This window comes from Stenella coeruleoalba, assembly GCF_951394435.1.
Source record: "Stenella coeruleoalba genome assembly, chromosome: 3".
Lineage (NCBI taxonomy): Eukaryota > Metazoa > Chordata > Mammalia > Artiodactyla > Delphinidae > Stenella > Stenella coeruleoalba.
The window spans coordinates 73494584-73516329 of NC_137148.1; positions in this window are offsets into that span (position 1 = coordinate 73494584).

Below are 21746 nucleotides of genomic sequence, written 5' to 3' on the forward strand. Positions count from 1 at the left end.
GATATTACATGCTAGGAGTATTAAGTGTCAATATGCCTACAATTTTGCTAATAGTGTTAGTGAATTTTATAAACATACATCTTTATTTGAATATATAGTTAAGCAATATAATGCATAACTCATCTAGCCTAGTGACTACTGAATAATCAGAACCTAATAAATACTAATCTATCTTATCTAGCTATAATTGTGTGCATATTCACAGGTATTATTAAAAAGGAAATCATCATTTGGGGCCGTATTCAATGTTAATCCCAAAATGCCACGCAATACACATCAAAATAAGTTTTTGCTACTCTTAGAAGCAGTAACATTCAATGAGATGTTATGCTCACTGAAATAGGGGTTAATTTTATTTTTGATATGTCCATTGTACTAACACTCAATATGAAACTGCAAATATCTAAGTGACTTGGAATAGTAGAATTGTAGACCCTTAAAATCGACTTCAAATTTCATCCAACTCCTAAAGTCTCTATATTTTACATCTGGAAGATAGTCTCACTATACGTTGAAACACTCTTTTGACCCTTAATTATACTATAATTAATAATTTAAACTCAATTGGCTCAGACTATATTGAATACTAGCTCTATTCACAAAAATTTCTTTCAAAGTTTTAAACTTCATGATATGATAATTTGGTGAATTTTTAGAGCACTATAACCTAGTAGCATATAAAGCGTATGAGCATATAAGTGCCCAGGTGAGTAAACCATTAATTTCTAATATTGGTAGAGTCAATTTTTAAAGACACTTTGCTACATCAATTTACTAATATTTTGAGTTACACCTTAATGTACACATTTGATGATGAAAAAAATCAATGAAATGATCACTCTTACCTACATTTGCTAATTATTTAGCAACTTTATAGAAGCCATATTTTTCTTGGAATAGGTGAAAATGCCAAATTAACTAAATTAGTGAAAGTGCATTGATTAATTTTTAATAAGATAGCACTGAATAAATGGAATATGGTTAATAAAATCTGAGAGAAAGTTGTACTATGAAACTGGACTTTAAAAAGGTCTTTGGTATGTTTATATCTTGAAAAAGTATAACTTAGAAAGATTTGGGCTTGAGAAACTGCGAGCTAATACTATTAGAAGACATATTGACAACTTACTGAATATATTTTCATTGTGAGAGACTTAAACTCAGAATCCTAATTATAAATTAAAATTGGGGGAAATAAACTTGAAAATGGACACTTTTTTCAGGATACTTATGTGAGATATAGACATTCTATTATATAAGCATGTATGCTTATATTATTTGATTTAAGGGTCTCTAATAGTCTCCTTTTCTTTAAAATAAATAATCAAATTCTTCCACAATTTACTTTGATTGATCCTCTTCTTTCCTGAATTTCCTAAGAAGGGGTCACTCCTGGTATCTCTCGTAGCTTGGCTGAGGCATTTATCCTTATTAAATATCTTACTTGGGTAATTTGTTACCCCTTCCTGGAAGGACTAATTTATTATCCATAGAATGATTAACAGATTTGTTGACACATTCTAAGAGCTTCCTCTATCTGATTATAATTTAATTAACTTTATTTAGAATTTGTACCTCAGACTAAAATAATTAGACGATGCAGACTAAGACATTACAGTCACATATTTAGAGTTTGAAGGAAGCAGTGGGGGCAGAGGCTTTGAGGAAAATTGGGCTACATCAGGTTTTGCCATTTTATTTGATTAATCATTGGCTTCTGGGTGGGATTGTTTTATCAAAGGGTCTGATGAACTGAGCTATAAAGTGAGATTCAGAGGAAATGATAGAGAATGAGATTTTGGCAACTTGGAGAAGTGGAAACAGAGATAAAGGCCAAGAGAAAGAGTACATAAATGCACAACAGATTCTGAAGAATTGATAAACCAATGATGAAGGAACAGCAAAATCAACACATTACAAATTTGCATGTGGCAAGTTTTGTGAATAAAGCCTAAGCTTCACTGCAATGGAGAAGCATGTCCTATAAGAAGGAAAAGGCTGAATTGTTTAGTACTGAAAATTAAAAACAAATTTAGTAGGCACTTGCTAACAATATTTTTTAAAGCATGCACATCCAGGAAGATAACAATTAATCAAACTACTTATTAACCCACTGATCTTAATAAGTAGATGTTAAACTAATACCTTAAACTAATCAAACTATTATTTTAAACTATTCTGTTAAACTAATCTATACATTAATTCTACCAGATTTGTATCTTTTATTTATTGGACTAGAAATTTATCAGACTATTTCTGATCAGCTGACAAATAACTGGCACCAGTTCTGCATCTTCTGCTACCAAGAAACTTACTTCCTAATGTGAGAACTTACACATCTGAATTGAAATTCTTCTCAATTCGTGTGACTCAAAGAGAGAACTTAAGTTTGTCTGTTCTGTATCCAAAAGAAAGTTTCAGGCTCCCCCTAAGAGCTTTTAGAATTAAAGAGTTAAGTTTATTGAAAGAGGGTGCATGGTAATAAAAAGGGCTTTTAAAAAATGTTACAAGGCCTCATATTTCTAAGTGAGAACTTGTGTGTATGGCAGGTGCCAAAGGAAATTTACTTGAAAGTGTAATATACGATATGGGTTTTTTTTGTCTTTTAACAATTTCCATAGGTAAAGCATTCTGTGTTAGAAATTTAATTATCTTAGACAGTATATTTTTCCACCTAAATGATCAGTGCAGAAAACCCGGAATGGTACTCTACCAATTCATCTGAAAATCAGCCGTTTATTTCAATCTCTCTAACGTGTTTTTAGCTATGACCATCTTAGGTTTTTGTCTATTCTACCACACCTTTTTAGATAAGGCTATGTTACATTTTGAAGTTTATTTCATGATTACTTGTTTCTTTAAATTTTCTGTTTTAATTTTGATATTTTTCCATTTCCTTTGAAATGTTCTAGCTTATTAAAATAGACTTATAGCTAATATGTTACTGTAACACTACTATAAATAAACCCTTACTATGTGGCCATGGCTCCTTTCAACTTTTTATTGTATTCTCCCTCTTTCATTCTTTGATTTGCTTCTGATAAAAAAAAAAACTCATTAGTTTGTATTCTATTTTTATTTGTTTCTTTTATCTAAAGATCAAAGATTGATGATCAAATGTATGATTTTCTTTACTCTAATAATTTTTTTCTTTCTGAAAACTTTCTCCATTCTTTCTTAGCACTCCCTACCCCTTTTCTCATTTCTAGAATAGAATTATATGTTCATATACTTTTACTCTCCTATATTTATGTACAAACGTTATGAATTTGTCCCATACTTCAGGTTTGGCTGAAGACCTTGCAGTGTTTGTTATACTCCGAAAAATGTTCTGATGACTCAACCATGTACCTAAGAACTATTAGGCGATTACTTTTACAATGATTGATAGGTTGTTGTTTTAGTTTATCTGAACTTTCATTATTAAAGTAAGACATCTTATCCAAAAATGTTATTTGTCTAAGTTTTGGTTTGGGGAATTTCTTGAGGGATTTCTTTTACATATTAGTGTATGCCTCACTGTTTTATACAAGTACACATTTTGAAACAGTATTTGTGAAGTGTTTATTATTTTGCCAGTTGTTTAATTTTAGGTCTCAAACTCTGCCTTTCTATACTCATATGTTATTCTGGTCCACCAAAGATGGAGAAAAGACTGTTAATCTCACATGTTATTGGGATTCATTGTGATCATTTCCTTATAAGTTAAAAATTTTTGCTTAACACACGTATTGGTGATCTTTCTTATGCCTTCTTTGTCCATTACATTATTTTAATTTCTCAAAGCAGCATATAATTATACCTTACTTTTAATTCAATTTGACTAATGTATTTTAATTATCATAACTGGTGTAAATTTAATTTTATGTTTTATTATGCTCTACTGAAAATAAAAAATACATGCTATGTACCCAGTACAATGACACTATCATCTCATTTAACCCTTTTAACAATACTATTGTTATCTCCATTTCAAGATGTGAATTTTAGGTTGTAATTAAATGATCAAACACTTGGGTAGTAAGCAGTAAGTTAGAATCTTCTGTTTGATTTTTCGATCCTTCTTTTTAAACTCGTTTCACTATATGCCATGGCTACTAAGTTATTATTTTTGTTAATTGCATTAGTTGTTACCTTTTATTTTTAAAAACGTTCGTATAACTATATTTCTCAAATATTTAAAATCATTAAGTAGGGTTCAACTCACGTTAAGATACAGCTTTGGATTGGATCACAGAGCAAACTGTAAGCTGAAAACAAGCTTCAGAAAAGATAAAAATACATTAAAAAATATATATTAAAAATAAAAACAAATAAAAAATAAAGATTGTAATTGATATTTGCCAAGATAGATTTCAGATAAAAATAAAGCTTTGAATAAGACAAAGACTGATTATATATATGTACACATAAATTTTTAAAACTTCATTTAAAAGATATTAAATAGAATATTTAAGTATTTCTAAAAAATAATAAAAACACTACATATCAGACTCTATAGAATACAGCTAAAACATTAACCACAGCATTATTCATAACTAAATTCTGAATCAATATAGTTATTGAACATAAAGCCATTAAATAGTAAAGTATTCTGAAAAGAAGGAATGAAATACAGATGAAAATAGAAAATAAGTAGGTACAGAAAAATTACAGAAATAATAAATGAGTCAGATGCTAGTTCTTTGAAATGAACAAATAGATCAACTATTAACTAATTTAAACAAGAAAATTAAAAGGGAAAAAACACAGACAAAATAACTTAGGAGGCCATATAAATATTGAAACCTAGGAAATTAAAAAATAAGAACATTAGACTACTTTGCATATAGATCTACAACTTAAATGAATTAGATAATTTCTTAAGTAAATATACTCAAATTGACCAAAGAAGACAAAGAAAATTAAGCCAGACTAACTTTCCTAGAATAGATAAATTTATCAAAACCTATGACCATATCCTATGCCATCCACACCTCCAAGAAAAGCACCAGGGCAAAATGGTATCACAAGGAAATTCTACCAATTAAGCAAAAAACAGATAATCTCAATGCTACTAAAATTGTTTCAGAGCATGAAACAAGAAATATGTTTTAAAAGAAGTAAACATTGGTAACTATGTACAGTGTTTACTGAGTATTAGAAAGAAACTAGAGATTGATCAAAAAGCTAAATAAAATATTAACACAGAATTTTATCATGTTAAGAAATAATAAATCATGACCAAGTTTATTGCAGGAATATGACTGTAGTTTAATATTAGGAAATCAATATAATTCACATATTAACTCCTAAAAAAAAAATCTTATGATCACCTCCATTAATGCTAAAAAGGCATTCAATAAAATCCAATATCTACTCTTGATTTTTAAAAGTGAAGAAAAACAGTTAATGGAAGAGAAATCAATGAATATTTCCTTAATATGGTAAAGTATATGTACCTCATTACAAAAGTCAGCATCTTTTTAAAATGAGGAAACATTTTTCCACTAGAGTCAGGAAAAATGAAAGTATACGTAATGTCACTAATATGATTTTATAGAAGATACTGTAGGTGTTAGTAAATGCAATCAGGCAAGAGAAATTATGAGACATGAGCACTGGAAAAGAGATAAGTTCTCTCTATTGGCATATGATATGACAGTGCACTTGATCAAAAACCAAGAGAAACAATGACAATAAGAGAATTTATTGGGGGAACAGGATATAAAATTAATATATTAAAATCAATAGCCTTCATGTAGCATACTGTAACTCATTAGAGGACACAATGAGAAGATTTCAAATAGGGTAAAAGATACATTACCTAGGAACATACATAAGAAAAGCACAAAATGTAGAAAGTTCAAATATACCTGGATATCGCAATAATAAACTAATAAATAGACATTAGTGTTCTTAGGTACGATAATTCTACATCATGAGGGTTTAGGTCTGAAGTTAGTATATAAATCAAATGCATCTCAGTAAAAATTCCTGTAGAAAAGTAGTCAAGACCAGAGAGGAAAAAAAGGTAAGGGATAACTCTGCCAGATATTACAACATAATGTGTAAAATTGTTGTTAAAACAGTGTTAAAGCTGTGAAAATTTGGCACATGGGTAGATAGGCCAATGGAGTAGAATGAAAATCTAGAAATAGATCCTAAAATATAAGATAAAATGTGGTATATGTGGCTTCTAAAATAAGTGTGCCTGTGGTGGGGGAAATACAGACTTAAAATTTTGAGATGTATGGCTAGCCATTTAGTAAAATACAAATGGGTCAGAAATCTATATTTAAAACAAAAACCATAGATCTACTAGTATAAAAAAGAATGAATTCCTTTATAACCTTGGAACATGAAAAACCTTTCTAATATGATTCAACATTCAGAATTGGTAAAAGTTCTAATTACTAAATTCAAATATATGTTTAAAGTTTGTGTGTATGGGGTAAGAGAAGCTCCGTAAAGTAAATTCAATGTGACAAACTAGAAGAAAATATTACCAGCTTTTTCTTAAAGGGATAATCTCCAAATAAATAGCTCTTAATAATTGGAAGGACCAAAATTAATAGATAAAATGTAAATAAATATCATTTCAAAGGAAAGGCAAATTATCCATAACAATATGAATACATGTTTAGCGTCACTTACATGAAGACAAATGTAAATCAAGATTACACTGAAATACCGCTTCTTACTAGCAGAGCGGCAAAGGTTCAAAAGTTTGACTGTAAACTCAGTTGGCAAAGCTTTGGAAAACAATCATTCTCATGTATTACTGATAAGCATGAGAAATTATACAAACCCACTAGGATTATTTGGCACTACCAAAAAAAATAAGTTATTTTCTCTTTGACCCAGAAATTCCACTGATTAAAATCCACGCTTAAGGTAGTTCTCTACGAATATGAAGCAGAATGCACACAAGGCTTCTCATGTAGGTTATTTATAACAGCAAAATAGTGGACATCAAATAAATGTCCATCAAAAAGGGGCTGTGGTGTACCCTCAAAGAGCCTATTTGATGAGCTTATTTGTATAAATTCAGTTTTTTTTTTTTTTTTTTTAGATCAAGAAATAATTCTGTCTACATCACTGTGCATTGTGATGTTCTGCTTCTTCCTCTGGAAACGAATAATTCTTAGATAGGATTTTTGTGCCTTCTTTTTACATGTTATCTTAGTTTTTAATCTCTCTCTGCATTCTGGATAAGCGTCTTAAATTTATCCTCCATACCAGTGACTTGATTTTCTGTAATCAGATCCAATTGGGACTACCTCCAATGTGGATTTTTATTATGCCACTCTTTTATGCTGCCAGCACCCTTTCTATCTTAACTCAGTTTTATCCTTAAGGCTTCTTGCTTCTGCTTCCTATAATTCATTTCCTCTTGTATTATTTTGAGGACAACAAGCTGCTGCTTGACTTTTTTTTTAAGTATATATTTTTCTCGTGAAGGTTATTTTCAGTTATTTTTTTCCCTTGCCTATTAAGTGTAATTTCCTTTTTCTTTATACGGAGGTAGTAATTCATAGATGTATTTTTATTTGTCTTGAGTGGGCAGAGTGTTTACCCTCAGGGTGTGATGCCACATCTCACAGCTGCCGTCACTATTTACTTGATGGTAGGTGGTGTATCCTCTTATATCTCAGCCTGAAGCATCACCCTAAGCTTGATTTGCAATTTGTAAAGTAGTCCTATAAACTGAGCTTACATCATCTGCTGCTTCAATGCTAAACTTCTCCTGTTCCAATTTTCATTTACTGTTGGAAGTCTTCTCTGAACAAAATAATGCTAAGTCCTTACTTCTTCCCCAGTACTGCTCCTTGCTTTTTTTTCAGTTCTATACTTCTGGATATAGTGTTTGAATCAACATAGTTCTACTTAGATATAAGAGGGAGAGAAGCCAGTACTTGTTAGAGGTAGGGCTGTTCACTGTAGTTTGAATTTTTGTGCATATCCTATCTTATTTGGGAGATTTATTTTGGTCCAGAGTATGGATTGTTTTATATGTAGTACAAGAATGTGTCATGAATTATTAAGCAGAAATCTTACCCAGATTTACGCCCATAGCCTTTTCTTTGGTTCACTTTGAATCATGAGTACTTTAACTGGTGCTCAGTAGGAACAATATTACATGTATCTTACATACCACCATTTAACCCTAAAGCCTCAGAGCATTTTCTAAAGTTTTCTTCTTGTTTCAATGAAAGATAATGTCCAGAGACATCTTCTTCGAGATCATAGGCATTAACTTCTTTATTGGCTCTTCTCTAATAATTTTGTACATAATAGTCTTTGTGTCCCTTTCTTCATTCCTTCCATTTGTCCCTCCTTATTTTAAATGAATAGAGATCAATACAGACATTGTGTTTAAAAACTGTCTGACTTTTCCTTGATTCCCAGCATTGTTCATCTGGGTACTGGTCAGATCTTCACTTGAAGAGTGTGTTAACGTGCATAGCCCCTTGCCTGGCTGTCAGATGTTAGCAGGTATTTGTTCATTGTGACTTTGCCATACTTAAAATGGCCTACTTCAGGGCTTCCCTGGTGGCGCAGTGGTTGAGAGTCCGCCTGCCGATGCAGGGGACACGGGTTCGTGCCCCGGTCTGGGAGGATCCCGCATGTCGCGGAGTGGCTGGGCCCGTGGGCCATGGCCGCTGAGCCTGCGCGTCCGGAGCCTGTGCTCCGCAACGGGAGAGGCCACAACAGTGAGAGGCCCGCATAATGCAAAAAAAAAAAAAAAAAAAAATGGCCTACTTCAGTACCTGTTTCTGTAACTGGCACAGGCAGTAAAAGAAACAAAATTGCCATCTCCAACTTACGCTCACGAGTGCTCAAGTATCGTGTAAAGGGGGCAGCCTCTTCTCAGTTCCAACCTAAATTCTAAATGAGTTTTTCTAATTTACATATATATGTATGTATGTGTGTATATACATATATATGTATGTATATATACACACACACACACACACACACACATTGCAAAAGATACTAATAAAAAGCGATTAAAGTGATAGCCATTTCCGAAAATGAGAACTGCTGTGGATCATAAGAGAGTGTCCACTGTGATTATTAGGGCTGAAGCTGCAAATCTGCTGAACTCAGTACAGCTGCAGATGGCACTGAGGTATTCTATTGCTCTGTGGGAATTAGAGACCCGATATGTGATATTCCCAATATCCCCTCAGGGTAGGAGCGACCAAGAGCCAACATTAGACCTACTTTTGGATGAGGAAGCCAAAAGTGCCTGTGGAGGAAAATAAAAGTCTTTATTACAGAAAGATAGTGGAGCACAGAAGAAGCAGAGAGAAGGAGCAACAAAACTTAAAAAACCCTGCCTAGCTTAAGAATCTAAATCACAATATGAAAACATGTTGGTAAATTAATAAGAAAGCTACCTTAAAAAAAATCAAAAATTGAGTTATTTACTACAGAAAAACTAAAAATAGAACAACCTAAACGTTGAAAATATGTTTAGGAATCTTCAAGAGCTAATGAAAGATTTTCTGTATATACACATACGTGTATGTATGTATACGTATTACGTATGTCTGTACACATACCAACTTTCAAGGAATTATAAAACAATACAAGTAGTAATAAAACTGGAATTGTTGGGGAACATGAACTTTCTCTGCTGCAGTGTTCTAGCAACCATTCGTCAGCTTCTAAAATGTTGAGACACTTATTTAAAGGCATCAATAGCAGAGGAGTCTTGCTGATCTGGCCAATTACTGAATCGCAGTTGGTTCTTTCTCCAACTCCCTGGGTGTCTAGAGGCAGTTATACTGGTAGCAGTTGATTCTAACACACGTCCAGAGGAAATTGCTCTTATCAAGCCATGGGTCAGTTGAGTATTCTGGAAATCATTCTAGACCTAGAACACATGTCTTTAACTCTTCCAATAATTTTTATAAGCCCTTAATTTCCTGAGTTAAATCACTTCCTACTTAACAATACTTAGAGACCCTAAGGATGGGAATATGGTTTGGCGATTTGACATGATTTGGTTTGAAATCTGGTTTTCCATTACTATTAGAAATAGGGAGATCTGTAGTATACTGGGGTAAAATAAATGATTACATTATTATCTAGAATTGTATGGGTGAGGTGTCTAAGGCTAGTCTTTGGCAGAACAAGCATTTGCTGTTATGGACGATTAAAAGAAGAATGGAGTATACAGGGCTGGCTTTCTCTCAATACAATAAAGAGAATAAAGAAAATAACACTTGAATGCCTTGGCAAGGTCAGAGACCAAGGGGTTTCTATGAGGGCCCTAAAAGTATCTCTTATTCCTTCTAATTTGAAAGCCTCTCAGCTGGAAATTAGATGCATAGCTAGAATCCGCTGTTTGTTGAATTTCAATGTAAGTTCAATTCACAGCTTTTCCAGGTTTCTTACATAAATGTCAGAACATTTATTGGGAGAGAGTGGGCCCCTGAGAATTAGAACAGGGACACTTAAACAGGTTTAGGAATGTCTAAGCCCAAACACCAAAACTCTAATGAGCCTCCTTGAATAGCATAAGCAATCTCTTCAGTGATTGAGACATTTGTCCTGCCTCATGACCTTTCCTGAGAAAATTACCTGTCAAAGGTAGTCCGATTTTTTCATACTCTTAAGCTTAGTTCTTCTCATTACTTTCAGAATCTATAGCTCAAATCATATTAGTCACACATGTGTATACTTTATTTAAAATATACATGCAGTGTGTACATGTTTAACCATTTTACTTACAGTGATTGTGATCAGAAATGTTTGGAGATTATTGTACTAGTCAACAATATTCAAAGAAGTCCATTAAAGACCGTATCTCCTTTAGGAAGGCCAGAAATATAGACCAATGTTAGCATTAGTTAGAAAAATCATAGTAAGAATGGATAGCCAATATGACAGATGGATTGTAAACTAGAAAATCAGAAATGCCAAAGAAGATTTGAGCAACACAATTTGTGAGAGAAAAGAGAAAACCCTTTACCAACTTGAGACTGTACATTATTTGCAAACCACCATATATTTCTGAAAAACTGTACAATAAATTGCAAAGGAGGAATGAATTAAAAAATAACAACACACACAATCTTCTTAAAGTCCAATATAAATTGAATGTAATAGTAATGGAATAAAAGATCTAAATGACAGGGTTTATTGTCAATAAGAATAATATTACAATACTGAATTTATAGTCAGAAACAGTATTTACATTGCATACTTATAACAAGCCTGAGAAATAGATCTTTTTAGCCCCACTGTTGGATTAGAAATCTGAGGCCGAAAGAGACCAACTTGCTCAAGGTCACACAATTAATAAATGTGGCAATAGGCTAATTAAATATACATCTATTGGCCTATGAATCTTTGTACCACAGAAGAAAGAATAAGCAGCTATTATGTTACTACATCAAAAATTTTTAAACTACATTTTTAATAAAATTTATTTTTTAACAGTAGTTTTAGGTTCATAGCAAAATTGGACAGAAAGTTTTCCCCTATAGCTCCTTCCCCACACAGCACAACCTCCCCCCTGTATTAACATCCTGAATCACAGTGGTATATTTGTCACAATATATGAACCTACATTGATGAAACATCACCTAAAATTCATAATTTACATTAGGGTTCACCCTTCGTGTTGTATGTTCTGTGGGTTTTGCAACTGTATAATGACATGAATCCATCACTGTAGTACCATATAGAATCGTTTCACTGCCCTAAAAATTCTCTGTGCCTGGGAATGGAAGAGAAATTCCTTAACTCAATAAAGAATATCTACAAAAACCCTATAGCTAACATCAAACGTGATGGTGAGAAACTTGAAGTTTTCCCACTCACCACTACTTTAAACATCTTATTGGAGGTCCTTGCTAGTGTGATTACACAAGAGGAGGAAATAAACTTACAGATTGGGAAGGAAGAAATAACACTGTTTGCAGATGATGTGATCAGCTATGTAGAAAAACTTGAAAGAATTGACAAAACAATTCCTGGAGCTAATAAGCAATTATAGCAAGGCTCCAGGGTACAAGTTAACATACAAAAGTGAGTCACTATATAATAGCAATGAACAAGTGGAATTTGAAATTAAAAACACATTACCATTTATATTAGCACCCCCAAGGTTAAATACTTAGGTATAAACCTAACAAAGTATGTGCAAGATATGTATGAGGAAAACTATAGAAATCTGATGAACTAAATCAAAGAACTAAATAAATGGAGAAACATTCCATGTTCATGATAGAAATATTCAAGACTGTCAAGCTATCAGTTCTTCCCAACTTGACCTACATGTTCATCTAATCCCAATCTAAATCCCAACAAGTTATTTTATGGATAATAAAAAGATTCTGTATTTTATATGGAGAGGCAAAAGACAAAGAATAGCCAACATAATATTGTATGATTCTATCTCCTGTTGAAGCTTTCTACTGAATTTTTCTGTTCCATCACTGTATTCTTCAGCTCCAGAATTTCTGTTTGGTTCTTTTTGAATAGTTTCTATATTTTTATTAAACTTCTCATTTTGTTCATGGATTGTTTTCCTGATTTCATTTAGTTGTCAGTGTTCCCTTGTATCCCACTGAGCTTCCTTAAAAGTTGATTTCTTTGTCAGGTCATTCGTAGATCTCCATTTCTTTGGAGTGGTTACTGAAGCTTTCTTAGTTTCTTTTGATGGTGTCATGTTGGCCTGATTCTTCGTGATCATTACGGCCTTGCATTGACGCCTACTCATTTGAAGGGGAAAATACCTTTTATAGTCTTTACAGGATAGTTTTGGCTGGTAAAGACATTTCTCCTATAAGGTCCCTGGGCTGATGGGATTATCTCTGGGAGACCACTCAAGTGGGGTTGGAGCCTGGTCACATGGCTGCTGCTCTGCCCAAGTGGGGTTCACCATTGTTAGGCCTGTTATCAGAGGCTTAGGTGGGCAGGTACCCCGTCTGTCTCTGGACAGGTGGAACTGCCTCCAATACCTTGATCTGTAGGGCTGGTGTTGGGACAAATGTCCACAAGTGGGTCCTCAGATGGCTAGCCTTTTAGCAGGTGAATGGATGGATGTGGCTCGTGTCCGTTCCCTGGGAGGGATCCCATCAGGTCACTGGACAGGTTGCTGGGCAGTTAAGACTGTCTTGGAAATCTGTCTGCATGGGGTTGGATCAAAGCCATAGAGCCTCTTCAGACCACAGCTGTGACTGAGGTCTGCAGGGCTGCCTCTGGGGGCACATAGACTGTCTTCCTTGGTTCTCTGGGTGGGCAGGAGTGCTCAGGGTTCACAGGCTTCTACAAGGTACCCAGTCAGAATTAAGGCTGGTGTACCCATTACCCAAGGCATGGATAGGCAGAACTCCTTCCAGATCCACTAGTGGCAGGACCAAGACCAAATGGGGCTTTAGCTGAATCCTTTAGGGGCTGGGGCTTTTTCTGGGCTTGTAGCCAAGACCATACTTGGCAATCCCGGCACCTGGGCACAGTCCTGCCTTCTCAAAATGTTCTTCCACTACCTTGGGCTCCACCAGGGTTTTACAAGCTCCTATCTAGATCTCAAAGCTCCCACAAAGGCATTTTTTTTGTCCGTGGGTGGCTGCTAAATAATTGTTGCTGTTGGATATGAGTGTGGGGTCTCCTATTTAGCCATCTTGCTTATATTGTCATTTCACATATCTTGATAAGTTGTGTTTTTATTTTTGTTCAAAATATTCTAGGTTTTTCAAGATTCTTTTGGCCTATGTGTGGGTTTAATCGCCCAGTGTTTGGGGATTCTTCAGCTATATTTCTCTTACTGATTTCTAGTTTAATTCCATTGTGGTTGGAAAGCAGACATGATGTGATTTTTATTCTTTCAAATTTGTTAGGATGTGTTTTATGGCGCAGAATATGGTCTGCCTTGGTGACTATTTCATGTAAGCTTGAGAACAAGGTATATTCTGCTGTTGTTGGATGAAGTAATCTATAGATGTCAATGACACCTAGTTGATCGATGGTGCTATTCAGTTCAACGATATACTTATACTGATTTTTCTGCCTGTTGGATCTGTGCATTCCTCATAGAGGGGTGTTCAAGTCTCCAATTATAATAGTGTGGATTCATCTCTTTTTCCTTGCAGTTCTGTCAGTTCTTGCCTCATGTAGCTTGATGCTCTGTTAAGTGTGCATACACATTAAGTATTGTTACATCTTCTAGAAGCATTGACAGCTTTATCATTATGTAATGGCCACCTTTATCTCTGATAACATACTTTGCTCTGCTCTGCCTTAAATTTATATGGCTACTCCACCCTTTCTTTTGACTAGTGTTAGCATGGTGCATCTTTCTCCATTCCTTTACTTTTAATCTATATGTGTGTTCATATGTATGTGTCTTAAAGTAGGTTTCTTGTAGACTACATATATTTGGTTCTTGTGTTTTGATCCACTATGACAATCGCTGTTTTCTAGTTGGTGTATTTAGACCATTGATATATAAAGTGATTTTTTATATAATTGGAAATATATATCTTTTTTTTTTTTTTTTTTTTTTTTTTTTTACTGTTTTCTACTTGTGGTCCACGTTGTTTGTTCCTATTCTTTTTTCTCTCAATACTTCAAATATTTCACTTTACTCTCTTCTTGCTTGCATGGTTTCTGAGTATACATGGAATGCAGTTTTTTCTTTGCTTCTCAATAGGTAAAGTATTTCTCCACCACACCCCTCACATGGCTTTTTAAAGGATTTTTTCTTTATCTTGAAAATGATATGACTATGTGTAAATTTTTTACACATGATATGACTATGTGTAAATGATATGACTATGTGTAAATTTTTGGCATTTGTCCTGCTTGGTGGTGTCTGAAATTCCCGTATCTATGGTTTAGTGTTTGACATTAATTTGAGAAAATTCTGTTTTTGTTTCAAATGTGTCTTCTGTTTCTTTCGTCCTTCATTCTCCACCTGAACAAAACTTTTAAATCCTTTTGGGTTAACCATTCCAGTTGAAATCCTAAGGACTGTTAACCAAACTTCCTAGAGTATCTTCAGCTACCTGGTTACACACAGTGTACAACTTCTAATTCTATTCATCATTAATTTGTCTGAATAAATCTCAGATTTATAAGATCATATGACAGACTTTCAAACTGCTCCTATTCCATATACCCTCATGTTGATCAATGCATATCAAGTCCAATGATCAAGAAGAGAAGGTTAGAGTTGAAGTAAATAAGATTTAAATGTAGGTGGAAACAGTTGCTATTTACCTCATTAGTTTTCACTGCAGGCAAATCATTGCCTCATTGTTTTATGCACAGATTAAGTAGTATTGGCTCATTTGTGAGAATCACCTCCGAGAGAATAAAAGCAACTTTTACCTCTCTTATTTTCAGTAAGTTGTCAGTACTAATCTTGCCATTCAACTATCCTGAATCCTGGTTGGTGAATGTTTTTGGCTTTATTTCTGCCTGTGCTTTCAAAGATATTTATTTATTTAGAATGCTATTTGGGGTACAGAAAGTAATATTAACATTTAACTTACTATGGTCTTTTTCTCTGAAAAAGGAAACTGTTCCACTATCATTAATATTTTGTGCATTGATTACCATTTCAAGAAACATTTCTCCTCCCTGGTGATATATTGTCAAGAAATTCTCAGCAGTTCTGACTTATATCTGAATCAATCAAATTAATGAGATTGAATGTTACAGAAGTTGAAGTTACTGAGTTCTTCTCTCCTTTTTTTATCTGCAGCTGAAAGTTATTGCAAGATAACTGTATTTCCAAATCTCATGAAATTTTAACTTGTTTGAAGTTTAGAATTACAGTGCTGCTTCACTAAATGCAACCCACTTGTCTTTGTTGTTCAGTGTCTTACTTTTAAATATGGCTCTTGGCATCAGTAATAAGATTTTTGAGACCCCCTGTTAATGTTCATGTGTAAGAAATATCGAAAACAGGAGCTTACCTATCATCAGAATGTTAGACTATTTTTGCCTTTTCTTTCAGATTTCAACTTTAATAGGCACAGTAGAGGACTTTAAACTCTTCAGTCTTAAACTTGTTAACTTTATTACAGTTATTACTCATGAAATGAAAGTATGGTTAAGCACAAAACATATTTCTTCAAGTTAAAGTATTTTGTAAAATTGAATTTATATAATGTTAGTTTTATACATAAGTACAATGTGAAAATCATTTTTCTGTTTTTCTTGGCGCTATGTGAAATAGTCTGCTGATAAATGATCCCCACCATATTGGGTCATTAAATTAGGCATTACAGTCTTGAACTTTTCTCACTTTACTTTAGTTGTACACCCATATCATTCAAAAATTTGTTTAAAAGTAGCATAACTTTATTATACTTCATCTTTTTCCAAAATGTGTTCTTTGTTATGTTTAGATTAACATAACAGTTATGTATGTTAGTACATACTGTAAAGTAAATAATCTGATTAAAAGTGAGCGTTTGCAAAGATTATACAAAAGTTTTACATTTTGCCTTATTTAGGAAATGTGTTTTCCCCTTTCTATGGAAAAAATTTTCAGGCTTAATTTGTCTGAACTTTTGACAATTATAATAGAAGTGGTACAGAAGTATCTTCAGCAGATGAACCTGACTGCTACCTAGAAGTAAAAAGTTCTCATAGGAAAAGGTCAGACAAATGATGGAAAGTGATCTCGATAGGGAAGAGAAACATATAGAAGAACAACCTTTCATATCTCAGGCTTCTTTTCTGTATGATTCTTAATTTGTGGTGGCATTCAATGTGGAAATAGGACATTCTACAAAGCTTGTGGAAATGCTACTTCTTGATCCATCTTTCTTTACAACTAAAATTGATGAAATCTCACACAAGATTTATTCCAAAACTTACTGTGTAACAAAAATATTTTTCCCCAAAATAATGAGAAAATACTTTATGAATTTGTTTAATTTCTCTACATAGTCCTTCAGATTTTCCTTCTGGTACCAAAAACGATGTGTTCAAATGAGTGGTCACTAACTGGAAGCACCTTTTAATTTAATGAGACTGGCTTCTTTGAAATTGTAGGTTTTAAATCCAGATAATACCATGTAGCTTCAAGAAAATTTAACTATACTTACTCAATATTTTGTAATAACCTATAAGGGAAAAGAATCTGAAAAAAAATTAATATGTACAAATGTATAACTGAATCACTTTGCTATACACCTGAAACTAACACAACAGTGTAAATCAACTATACTTCAATAAAAAAAAGAAAATTTTAGTACATCTACAGCAATGTTTCTAATGCATTACAACAAAGCTGTCAAATGTTGTTAAACTGGATAAAGACTTTTCTTGTGAACAAGTTTTCTAGAGATATATTAAATATTTGATTGTTGATTTCTTTGGAACCTTTTTTATGTCTATTTACCTAATTTGTATATTCAACAATAATTTGCATATTCAACAACTTATTGTTCCAGTTGCGGTGGCTGTGTGAGAAATTATCCCGAATCTAATAATATGATCATGACTTCTATGAGTCAGGAAATCAGACAGGGCATAGAGGGTATATAGCCTGTTTTTGCTTTACAATGTCTAGGGTCTCAGCTGGAGGACTGCTAGACTGAGTGGTAAATTCACCTAAAGTTCTGTTTACTCACAGGTCTGGTGGTTTATACTGTCTGTCAGCTGAGGCCTCTGTTAGGATAGTTACAAGATGGCTGTCTCATATTCAGGCATTCTATCCATAAGCCAAGTAGAAATCAAATGAAAAGCGTAGCTTGGAAGGGGAAATTCTTGTTAGGGAATCCAGCAATGTAGAACATGGGTACTGTAGGTAAAATCTGGAGAAGCAAGCATTACTTAACTGGGAACAGAGCTGCTACCAGTAAAATTGTGGTTTTATTATTAAGGCATATTAGAATGTGTATTATGTGGGCAACTATCCATACTTGCACTCTTGGTATTCGCTAAGCCTGCCCTAAAATTCTCTTAAGCTTTGAGCTTTGCTTTGCTATACAATTTTATCTGCTACAAAGCTTCTAACTCAATTCCTGCTTTCTAGGGCTAGAGATAATTATATTCTAGTCTGAACCATATTTGAAATGAGTTGTTTATCATTCTGTGTTCATCCCATCTTCGTGATAAATTTAAATTCAAAGTTATAGTTATGGCTGCCCAATAATCAAGCTGGAGACAAAAATAGGGAAATTTGGTTTCCATATTCCCTTAGTTGCATCTCGTAATCCAGCAAACTTTCTTTTATTGATTAGTTATAGATTTATATGTTACCTGTAGAACTAATCACATTTTGAAAGTGGAAAGTTTTCATATGTATCCAGTGTAGTTCATTTCTTATAAACTTATTTAAAAAATAAACATAACTTTCTCTTACAAACATATACTAAATTAGCAGTTAACACTAACTCAAAACACTAAGAATCAGTAATTGAATGCAAAGGTGATCTGATGGTAACTAATAACTAGTTCTCTTTTACCAATTCATTCTCTGTCAAACCTTCATTTTGTGCTTTGATTTAAAATTTGAGTTTTGCTCTCAATTTCCTTAGGAGAAAATATATAACCAGAAGTGGTGTTTTGGTTTTAAAATCCCCTATTGCTAGCACTGAATGTGGACAATATTGCAACAAATAGACTAAAACCCAGGTTAGTTAGTCACTCTTAACCTTACTGAGATTTTAGTACCCAAGTAATCTATTATCAGTAGAATATACACTGCCAGTTGTCTTTTAAACATTTTAAATTGATTTCTTTCCCTTGTGTTAAGGGTGAACAGGGTAGCTGAGAAAAGTTGTGGTCTGGAGCCAAACCAAAGTTACTTGGCAGAGATCATATCTGTGAATTTAGTGTTTTATTACTTATAAAATAACAAAAGCTTATGAAGTGACCACAATTTACCAGCTGTTGAGCTAGATCTTTGAGAGAGACACAAATTAGTCCTGTTTCAAACTTAATGGAAAGCATAGAGAACATAGATAATTATGGTGCACATAATAAGTACTATTTATATAAGCACAGTTTGTTATGGAAACCCTGTGATTTTTGCCATTTGAACACATTGGAACAAATTGAAATTTGACTAATACAAGATAAACAGCAGGAGCCAAATCTTCGTATATAAGTTAAATGGTGTTCTATTAAATACATTTTTATTCCTTTTTTTTTTTTTTTACATTTTTTTTTTTTTGCCTATCAAAGCTAGTAAATGTGAATCTTGGTAGGACTTAGTGCAGGAAATACAGTCTTTATAAGAGTTTAATCAAAATAGAAGGCTAGATTGAAGAACAGAGTGGGAAGCTAGAATAACAGATGAGAAATGTACAGTTTATGTGAGTCTGGAATAAGGATATGGCTTCTGTATTTGACCAAAGAGTATGAGAAGAGAAAACAAATTTAAAAACTTTTCACCTCCACCATTCCATAACCTTTATAACTTTAGTAAACTTTATAACTTTAATGCTGAAACTACTCTTAAAAGTTTGACATTATTTCAAATCACAACTTTCAATTATATTTTAATCTCCCTCCTTAAATTTCCAAATCATATCACAAAATGCATTTCTTCCCCACTCCTCCTTTTGAAATTTGGGACTCAAGTGTTTTGCCTTAAATTGGAAATTAACTGTACAATTTACTATTTAATATTAAAAATGCTATTACATCCAATTGAGGACCCATAAGAAATCTAAAAGAATGTGCTAAGGGCCATTATTCAAGGCATATGTTCCATCCCATAGAGGACTCATGGAATTAGGGTTCCAGAGCATTTTTTAAAAATTCTACTCAACTTAACCAGACTTCTTCACTGCTTAGTTCCTTTTTTGTCTTTTAAATCTAAAGTCCCTTAGACTTAACTAATCACTACTTTTCTCCATTTTCTTCATTTCTCCTATATCCTCTCAGTCTCCATATCCTCTTTGGTTACCCTCCCAATGTGCCTACCTTTTCTCTGAATCTCTAATATACGTTACCAGTGATCCAGATAACTTTACCTCCACTCTGCAGAAGTTCAGGGGTTGGGGTGGGGAGTAGGCTGTAGAGAAAGTCAGATCTCACAGGTAGTGCACACTCTGGACCGTCAAGTCCTTCACACAACCAAGATGGAGTAATGGGGTTTCCCCTCTCTCCTCTCTCTTGATCTCCGTTATTATAACCAAATAACCCCTCCATCAGATCATTCAATTCTTGTTGGGATTTTTCTTACTCAAATAAGACTGGGGAGGAATACTTGTTAAGTCACAAAACTAGTAACTTTATTTACCTGCTTTTCTCTCTAATTTTGACTTAGCCTTTGAAAATTTTTCAACAAATTATTGTTAATAAAACTTTCTTAAAATAGACTATTTACATACATTTGCCCATACAAATATTTAACTATATTTCTAACTCCATGTTCCATAATATGGAAATTTTATAGATGTAGCGAACACTAATTCCAGTCATATTCAAAGAGTGCTGACATAGATGTTTTCCTGATATAAAACCTCTTTGTCTTACTCTTTTCATTTGAAGATGTTGACAATTCTTGCTTGATTTGAAGGCTTATACACATTATTTTTTGCCCTCTGTGAGGAACTCTCTTGTTCATTTTGCTCTATGGCTGTTGGCTTTTCCTTCTCAGATTTTTTTTTTTTCCATTTTCCTTCTTAGTCACATCTTCAAATGGGAAATCAAGTCCATGTCCTTTTTGGGACTGGATGACCTTCTCAGTCTGTTCCTGCCCTTAGAAGTTCGGGAAACCAAGATGTGTTTTAAGCCCAGACAATTTTAAACCAATCTGTGGTTTCTTTGGCAAACCATCTCCCTTAAAAACTTAGTAGGCTTCTTGTTGAATAAATATCAGCCCTTTAAAGGATATTTCCTCTGAGTTATTGTATCATATAAAAAGAGTTACTATTTACTGCATTTATAATATGATCTTTACCTTGAGTCTCAATTTTTGGAAGATCTTAACAGAAGGTATGGAAGCAACATCTTTAGTTCCCTCTTTATTGCAAAGCTGAGTTTAAATTATCTTTGTTACTTAAAATAATTCAATTTTATCTCCTAGTGTTTGTTATCTCAGGGCACTTGGTTTGTCCCATACTACAAATTCCAGAATTCCTTGAATGTCTCCATTTCTTTCATTTTAACCTGCAAATTAACCAGTTCTTATCTGAGCTTACTAATTTTTAAATAATACCCTGTCAAAAGTAGATAACAGCAGTTAACTCAGATGAGTAACATTTAGTTTTCTAAAATCAGTTCTTAGGAGTTCACATTCATTAGGTTTATGATCTAGTTTCCCAAACATTCTTTGTCACTATAAGCAGTAGAAAGATCACTATCTTTCCAGATGACAATGATCAGTGTCTTCCTCAACCTATCAGTAAAGCAAGGTCACATATTTTAGTTATTTGTTTCAGAAACTTCTGACTTATAGGATTAATTTCTGTGTTAGGATAAGCTGAAATACATTACAATAAAAAAAACTACCTTAAGATCTCAGTGGTTTAAGAGAACAAACATTTGTTTCTTGTTTCTGCAGAATACACTGCAGGCCTGGATGAGTTTCCAAGGAAATAGTCATACATGCAACAACCAAGTAATCCAGCATGACTAGAGTCCCTACAATTTTATAGTTCCACCATCTGGAATGCGTAGCTGTCATTGTTGTCATGAGGAGGATAGAGAGCACTAAAGGGTCTCACACAACAATGGAAAGCTTCTACCCATAGATGATGTACGTGACTCTCACAGCCCAGTGGACGATCTGATCACTTGTCACATGGATGTGATTGTCTATAAAGGGGCAA